The 8418-nt window shown below is 56.3% G+C and overlaps 1 protein-coding gene across 1 annotated transcript in view; it reads left to right on the top strand.

Annotated features, from left to right (window-relative positions):
• Positions 1-8418, top strand: part of LOC144171173 (uncharacterized) — a 166043-nt gene that overhangs the window by 94693 nt on the left and 62932 nt on the right. The window lies entirely within an intron of this gene.

The following is an 8418-nucleotide window of genomic DNA, read 5'->3' as shown; positions in this document are numbered from 1 at the left end:
AGCAAAAAAAGGAGGCAGCGTGTGTGTTGGGGACCGTGAGTGAGACACGTAAAAAAAATTGGCCGCGTATCTGCTCCTTTCGTTGCAAATGTCGTCAAAAGACGATAGCCTTTATCGACTCTTGCCAAGTAAATGCCTCCCTTCGATTTCCCGCTCACCTCTCATGTTGTTCCTGTAGCGTCGCGCTCCTCCCAAGGTAAAGACGCCAAAGGTTTGCTTAAATCATTTTAAATTTCCCGCGTTCCACTGCTCCAAACCGGGTGTCTCGATGCCAACGCTGCCGTACGGCGAAGACGCGTGTGAATCGAGGCGCCCTACTTCAACGTTTATAGAACCGCGTTTCCCTAGTCCACGTGCGTTCCAAGCAGAACGTGGAACCTATCTAGTGGAACCTTTCGTAAATCTTGCCACTTGATTTCTTCAAATGCCGCCAGAAGCTATATGGCGCGGGCGACAGCAGGCGACAGCGGAGTGCTATTTTTTTCTTCAGTTGATGAAGTATTTAATCTCGTCAAAATCAAACTTGTACGATTTTTTATAAAGGAACGCTGCAAATATCACTTCTGTATTAATTTGTTCTCTTATATATGCGTAATGTCTTGTTGTTCTTCAACAATATTGACAAGTATGAACATCACACCGGACTTAGACGGGCACATTTACCTGTGACTATATAAGACTAGAGGTAATTGGAGAATCATGGGAGAGGCCTTTGCCCTGCAGTGGGCGTAGATAGGCTGGTGATTATGATGATGATGATATAAGACTATTGCGCAGGCATTGTTTTACTTTGGCCGGGTGGCTGAATCGAGTCACAAAAAAAAAGAAAAGAGTCACACACAGACCGACATACAGACAGACCAAAATTTCTGGGTTTAAGTAGCCCAAGAAAGACTATCGTCTTTAAAAGTCTGTAGACGGTTGCACAGTGCAGGAAGTTCTGGTCCTATATTAGCTCAGCGACGCCGATGTCATTGAGGTATTCAAATAATGCGGTCAGCACTTTACGCTGAGACGAGGGAGATGGCCATGGTACCAGAAGTGCTTTTAAAGTTATGGAGCTGTGGTTGAGGCACTCGATCTTCTGTGCGAGGTTGTTTCTTTCTTGACCGTACGTAGGGCACTCTAGTAAAATATGCTTGACGGTTTCTGATGAACCGCAATTGTCACAATACGGGTTCGAGGTGAGGCGAAGGCGATACCGGTAGGTATTTGTGAGCGCTACGTTCAGACGCAATAGATGGAGAAAAGTCTCTAGCTGACGTGGAAGTCGCTCCGGTAACCTCAGTGCCAATGTTGGATCGACATGATGCAGGAATGGCTGGTGGTTTTCCGGACGAGACCAGAAGGTGCTTCTTTCCCTGAAAACAAGCTCCTTTGCTAATCTCGAGGCATCGTGCTTCGTGAAGAAGATGTTTCTCACGTTCCGCAGTCGCAATCCTCTCTTAGCAGCCTCATCTCCTTTTTCATTGCCTATGATGCCGCAGTGGGCAGGGATCCACTGCAGTATCACGCGGTGCCCGGTGACGCAGACTAGATGATTTAGGTAGGAGACATCACGGGATATATGTTCGTGAATGCTGAAGCAGCTGGCCCGTCGAAGGGTTTGTAGTGCTGTTTTCGAATCTGTGGAGATTACCCACTGTGCTGGCTGCTGGCGGAGAATGTAGCGAAGTGCTTGTTTAATGGCATGAAACTCAGCAGATGTAGATGACGTTGGGCGCTCAAGACGGTATGAAAGTGCTTGGCCGGTTGATGAAATGAAGAGCCCGGAAGAACTGCAGTCAGGCGTAGATGAGCCATCAGTAAAAATGTGGGTCATATGAGAGTATTTGCTGCTGATATGGGCAAGTGTTAATTGAAGGAGGCATATCTGAGGCATAACTTTTTTTGAGGTGAGTCCATGTATGTTTAATTTTATGCATAGGGGTGATAGAGTCCAAGGCGGAAAACCAGATGGCATGAGTTGTCGTCGTTGGGTAGGTACAGGGATGTTTATAGTGTGAGCACAGGCGTCATCGTTCTTTCATAACTGATACTCGAATGGCCAATCCCACCTAGCAACTCATCATCAGTGTGGCGCACGCGAGCACCACACCATCTTCTTCATCTTTCATCCTCGCGCCTTCTTGACCATCGCTTTTTGCAACGGCCTCTCGGCGAGGTTGCGTCGTCTTTAAACGCGTCCTTCAAGTCTCCCGCGTCCGAGTCTTGCAATAGTATTTATCGTTTCTGCGAAGCTCGAAATTTTGTTGCATTTTACAATACCTGCCAAGAATTTGGATTTTGCGTGCAGCGTATGCCTCAAGTATATGCGAAATGTTTCCTGCATTCTAAGAATATCTTAAGGTAACCAACCAGCCTCTGCGACAGTGCCAACACACGATGAGCCCTTACGAAGGCCGAGACAGGTACGCCGACCGTTATTCCTAGCCGCATTCAGCAGCTTTTTACATGTGGGCGACAGCCGTTGCAGAACAGGCAGGCTGTAGCGCAGCAAGCCGTCTACATATGCTTTGCAGAGCAGCACCATGGATCTACAGTCGCTGCCCCATCGACTTCCGGCAAGATACCCAATAACTTGTGCCGCCGCAGAGATGCGAGTACGTAATCGCTTGACTTCCGGCGCCCAGGATAGGTTACGATCCACGATTATCGCAAGGTATTTTTGGGTTCGTACGTATTGCATACAACGACCGCCAAGGATTAGAGGGTATTGGGTTATCCGCTTGCGGGTGAACGCCATGGCAACGCTTTTCTCGGAAGAAAGGCGGAGACCCCTGGACGTAAGGTACGCAGACACATTGCTCAAAGCTTTCTGTAGTCGCTGTTGCGTTGTACGACGTGACTTTGCCGCACACCAAATACAGATGTCATTCGCATAAAGTGTGACCTTGACGCCGGGTGGGAGCACACGTTTTAGGTGGATAAGCGTAAGGTTGAATAACAGAGGACTTAGGACGGCCCCTTGAGGCACTCCTTTCTGTATACTGTGATGGGAAGTTGGGCCTTCTGCGTGCACATGAAAATTTCACGTCCTTTGAGGTAGCTCGCAATCCAGGCGTACAGTCTTCCACCAAGACCAAAGGCGGCTAGGGACTCTGGAATTGCAGTGTGCAAGACTGAGTAAAATGCTGACTTTATGTCAAGAAATACTACCGTCGGTATGTGTCCACTTTGTAGTTCTTCCTCCAGTGAAGCGACGAAAGCAATTATGTTGTCAATCGCGGATCTTTTTTCCCGGAAGCCATTCATTTCAGGTGGATAAAGCTTTCTGCTTTCGAAGTGCCAGGTAATTCTCTCAAATGTCATTTTTTCCATGATTTTGCCAATGCAGCTTAGTAAGGCGATAGGCCGGAATTAGGGGAATCTTGTCGGTTGCTTCCCTGGTTTTAGGATTGCAGTAATTTTAGCGATTTTCCATTCTGTAGGAACACTACCACAGAGCCAGGTTGAGTTGTAATATTCCACAAGGCGTAGGCGGGAATGGTGAGACATATGGGAAATCGCTTCGTAAGGTATGTCATCATGACCTGGAGAAGAACGTTTCTTGACATTTGAAATGGTTGTGTCGAGCTCTTGAATAGAAAACGGAAGGTCCATTGCGGCTACAGCGTTTGGCGGCGTTACGTCGGGGAGAGAGAGAGAAAAGACTTTATTGAACGAAACCGGCGTGCAGGGTTACACCGGCCACGCAGGGCTCGGTTTCACCCCTGTCATAGACTTAGGTAAGAGTCCTAATGTCTTGGACGTAGACCTCGGAGACTTGGGCCCGGCTTAGCTCCGGCTACTTGGGTTCCTCCGTCCTTCCCACCGTCCCTGGCATCGCTGCCGGGAGGGGTAGGCGGATTGGAGATCCCCTTTCGCCTTTGCTTCGCCAGGGCGTCTTCGAGCCGCTGGATCGCCCGTCGCTGTTCTTGGAGTTCCGTGGAACACACGCACACGCGCACTTCCGGAGGGTATGTGTCCGTCGGGCACAGCACATTGTCTCCCCCATCGCGCACAGCACTGTTGCATCCCCACATTATATGGGCGAGCGTCGCTGTCTCCAGTTCACAGACGCTACACGTAGCACTCTCATAGAGTTCCGGGCACACGTGACGCGCAAGCGCCGGCGTGAGCACGGTCTCCGTTTGCAGTTGCCGGAACTTCGTTGCCTCGGCCCGGGATAATTCCCTATGCGGAGGTGGGAAAGTTCTTCTTTGGTCGCGGTGCCAGCGGAGCACCCCGCCGTAGTCGACGAGGGGCTTCGCTTCTTCTTTGTCTTCCTCACCGTCGTCGACGAGGTGTGGCGGACGATCGGCCGCGGCCCGGCACGTGGCGAGACCACGAGCCGCAGCGTCCGCCTCCTCGTTGCGGTTGCAGATGTTGGGTGCCAGCTCCCTACCCGCGTGGGCCGGGAACCACTTGATGACGATACTCTTGGCGCGGTCCTGTCGCGCAGCCCGCGAAGCCTCCAGGGACTCCGTCGCGCCGTACCGCTCCACACCACGCCGCGCGCGAAGTTGCGCACCGCCGTCTTGGAATCGCTCAGTACCGTGCGGGTGCCCGGTAGGCCCGCGGCCGCGGCGATCGCCATCTCCTCCGCCTGGCCGGCCGTCCGAGCTCGCACGCTGCTCGCCGTGATCAGCTCCCCGGTGCTCGCCCGAATCGCCACCGTCACGTACGCGTCGCGTCTTCCCCGGCACCTCGCGGCGTCAACGAAGACTGCACCGTCGTCGTTCTCGTACTGCCGGGCGAGCGCGAGAGCGCGTGCCGCCCTTCTTCCGCCGTCCCGCTCCGGGTCCGTGTTCTTGGGGAGCGGGTAGACCACTAGTCGTCTGACGAGGTCGTCCCGCAGGGGAACGAGCTCGTCCGTCGTCGATGTTGTCGTCGGCTCTTCGCCCGGAGGCAATAGGCCGGCTCTCGCCAGCAAGCGTCGGCCCACGGCAGTACTGCCCAGGCGCGCCAGCTGTGACGCTCGTTGTGCCTCGCTGATCTCCGAGAGCGTGTTGTGTACTCCCAGAGACAGCAAGGCCGTGGTCTTGGTTCCCTGCAGGAGCCCGAGGGCCCCCGCGTACGCCCTGCGGATGGCGGCGTCGATCTTCTGACGTTCCGCCTGCGTCCAGCGGTGGAAAGCCCCCGCGTAAGCTGCCTGACTGACCACGAAGGCTTGCAGCAAACGCAGGAGGCTCTCGTCCTTCGTGCCTCGCGAGCGAGACGAGACCCGCTTCACAAGGCGCGTGGCGATGCCCATCTTGGTCGTGATGTGTTTCACCGCCGTGCTGTTGGTTTGGACGGCGTCCACGAACATGCCCAGGACCCGGAGGCCCGGGACGTGCGGGATCGGTTCGCCGTCTCCGGTGCGGACCACGATGTTGCGGGCCGCTTCTTCGGTCGCCTTCTTTCTGTGCCGGCCAGGTGGCGGAAGAATCAGGAGCTGCGATTTCTGCGGCGAACACCGGAGGCCCGTGTCCGAGAGCGCGGTCTCGACGGCGTCCACCGCTGCCAGCAGGCCGGCTTCGACGTCGCCGTCGCTGCCGCCCGTCGCCCAGATGGTGACGTCGTCCGCATATATGCAGTGCTTGATGTTAGGTCCGAGCTTCTCCAGGCCCCTCGCCACCTCGATCATCACGAGGTTGAAGAGGAGCGGGGAGATCACCGAGCCTTGCGGGGTGCCCACGTTGCCCAGTTCTCGCTATTCTAGCTTGACTCCTCCCACCTCCAGCCGAGCCGTGCGACGAGAGAGGAAGGACCGTATATACTCGTAGGATCTTGATCCCAACCCGAGGCGCGACACCTGGGCCAGGACCGCAGAGTGACGCACCTTGTCGAATGCGCTCTGCAGATCCAGGCCCAGGATCGCGCGGCTGTCGTTCTTCGGAACCCCGTCGGGGGGCTCCAGAATCTCTCGTTGAAGCAGCAACATTGCATCCTGGGTGCCGAGCTTCGCCCGGAACCCCAGCATCGAATCCGGGTACATCCCACGGGATTCCAAGTATCCATTCCACCGGGTGTTGAGGACGTGCTCCAGCACCTTGCCCACGCAGGACGTAAGCGAGATAGGTCGCAGGCCCTCTATCCCCGGCGGCTTGTTGGGTTTCGGCAGCAAGATGGTCTGGGCCGTCTTCCATATCTTCGGTAACTGTCCGCTGCGCCAGCATTTGTTGAAGAAGCTGGTGAGCGACGAGATGGCCGCGTCGCTCATGTTTCGCAGCGCTTTGTTTGTTGCCCTGTCGGGGCCAGCGGCCGACCGGCAGTTCAAATCTTGCGTGGCTTGTCGCACCTCCCATTCCTCGATGTCTCGGTCGAGTTCGGGGTTGGGCGGGCCCGCGTAGTCTGGATGATCCTCGTGCTGGGTGGACGGCAGGTACTTCTCGTTGAGACGCCTGTGCATTTCGTCCTCGCCCAGCTGTCTAGCGGTGGTATGTAATATCTGCGCCATTCGGCTGCGCTGAAATTCGCTGCTCTTGGTCTCGTCCATGAGCTGTCGCAGTAACTTCCATGTACCACCGCGGTGCAGCTGCCCGTCGGCTTGGTTGCATAGCGCGAACCATTGTTGCGCGCAGAGCTGGCGGCTGTATTTCTCGATCTCGCGACCGAGATTGGCCACCCGCTTGCGCAGCGTCCGGTTATGCCGTTGTTTCCTCCGTCGCATTTGGAGCGATCTTCTGGCCCCCAATAGGTGAGCGAGGCGGGGATCCATCCTCTCCACGTCACCCGGCGCCTCGATTTCTTCGGTGGCGCCCTCTGTCGCGGCCACCATGTTGGCGGTCCACGCTTCGATGTCTTCGACTTCTCCAAGCTCCGTTTCGCGGAACTTGTGCCAGTCGACCAGTTTGTGCTTGGTAACCTTGCCGCCGCTTCCCTCGCGGGAGTGGCTCAGCGGCATCGTGATCTCGATGATGAAGTGGTCGCTGCCCAAGTAAGTTGTGGCCCGTGTTCCGCCACCTCGCGGTCCCGCCGTCGGGCAGGATCGCAAAGGCGAGGTCCGGGTTTGTGTCTCGGGCAGTCGACGTTCCGATGCGTGACGGGTGCGCCGGGTTCGTGAGTAACGTGTACTCGGCTTCGCTCGCGTCGTCCAGCAGGCTTCTGCCCTTGGCCGTCGTGTACGTGTAGCCGAGTTCGGTGTGCTGTGCGTTAAAGTCGCCGCAGACGATGGCTGCCGCGTCTCCTCTTCCCGCCACGTCCCTCCCCGCCTGAAGGGTGGCTTCTTTGACTTTGTGAAACAGCGTCTTAAATTTCTGTTTCCCGTGTTGCGGATTACTGTAGACGTTGGAAACGTAGACCGTCGTCGACGTCTTCCCCTTTCTTCTGCTTCCGCTTCGCCGTCCCGCTATGGCCAGTTCGGTTACACAGAGCTCTATCGCTGAATCCCGGGAACCCAGGAATTTGTCGTGCTTGATGTGCGCTATGCCTTTGCGGACGAACGTGCACACGCCTTGTGCCGCCCCCTTCCCGCAGGTGCGGGCGCTCGGCGGGCAGGCGTGTGCGCGGTATCCAGGCAGGGTCATCTTCGTGGGATCTTCCGCGTGCGTCTCCTGCACCGCTATTACGTCGGGGAGTTCCGATGCATCTAGCGATCGCAGGTGCTGCTGTAATACTTGCCTTTCGGCACCGAAACCCGTTCGCGTTCCAGTGCCAAATCCTGAGTTGATCGCCTTGGGGTCTTCTATCCATGTTTCGGAGTCGGACCCTGCTGCTGTTCCTGGTCACCGTGGCCTGTCTTGCTTGCTAGGCCCATGATGAGTTGCTTGAGCTCTTCGATTGACTGCTTCGTTTCGGCGAAACCCTTCTCCACTCTGACTTCCAGGCGACTCACTCGCTCGTTGAGATGGGTCACCTTCTCGTTAAGAACCTTGATTTCCCGCTCGTGCCAATGGAGCCTCTTGTTCATCTTGCGAATTCTGACGGCGTAGTTGATGCCGTCGTCCGATGAGGTCTGAGAATTGCCCGAGCTGTTTTCGCCCATGGCGCTGTCGGTTTCGGTGTCCGATTCCGGTGCCTTCCTCCTGCGCAGCTTTGCTGGGGGAGGCCGGATCTTCTGCTGTTCCGGCGCCGGTGTAAACGGCATGGCCGGTGGCGTCGACGGCTCCGCAGCCATCGGTTTCACCCCGAGGGCCGTGAAGCTCGCCGGTTTGGGGACCGATCCGAGCGTCCACGTGAACGGGGACGCCGGCTTCTGCGCTGCCGTGAGCTTGTTGATGGTTTCCTGCTGCTGCTTGATGGTCTCTCGCAACATCTTGATCGTGTTCTCCAATTGCGTCATCTTTGACGTCATCGGGTCGTTCAGTTTCCTCGCCGGGGTCTTGGAGCGCCCGCGTTCTCCGCTTGGCGCGGTGCCAGCGCCGCTAGGGGCGCTGCCGGCTTCCTCGCGTTGCCTAGCAACGGTCGCCCAAGTCGCGCGGTTGCGTGATTGGCTCCTCTTCCGCTCTCCGC

This window comes from Haemaphysalis longicornis, unplaced genomic scaffold (assembly GCF_048455015.1).
Source record: "Haemaphysalis longicornis isolate Haplotype H1 unplaced genomic scaffold, Haemaphysalis longicornis Haplotype H1 scaffold_1, whole genome shotgun sequence".
NCBI lineage: Eukaryota > Metazoa > Arthropoda > Arachnida > Ixodida > Ixodidae > Haemaphysalis > Haemaphysalis longicornis.
Note: the sequence above shows the minus strand (reverse complement) of the source record. Positions and strands in the feature narration are given on the sequence as shown.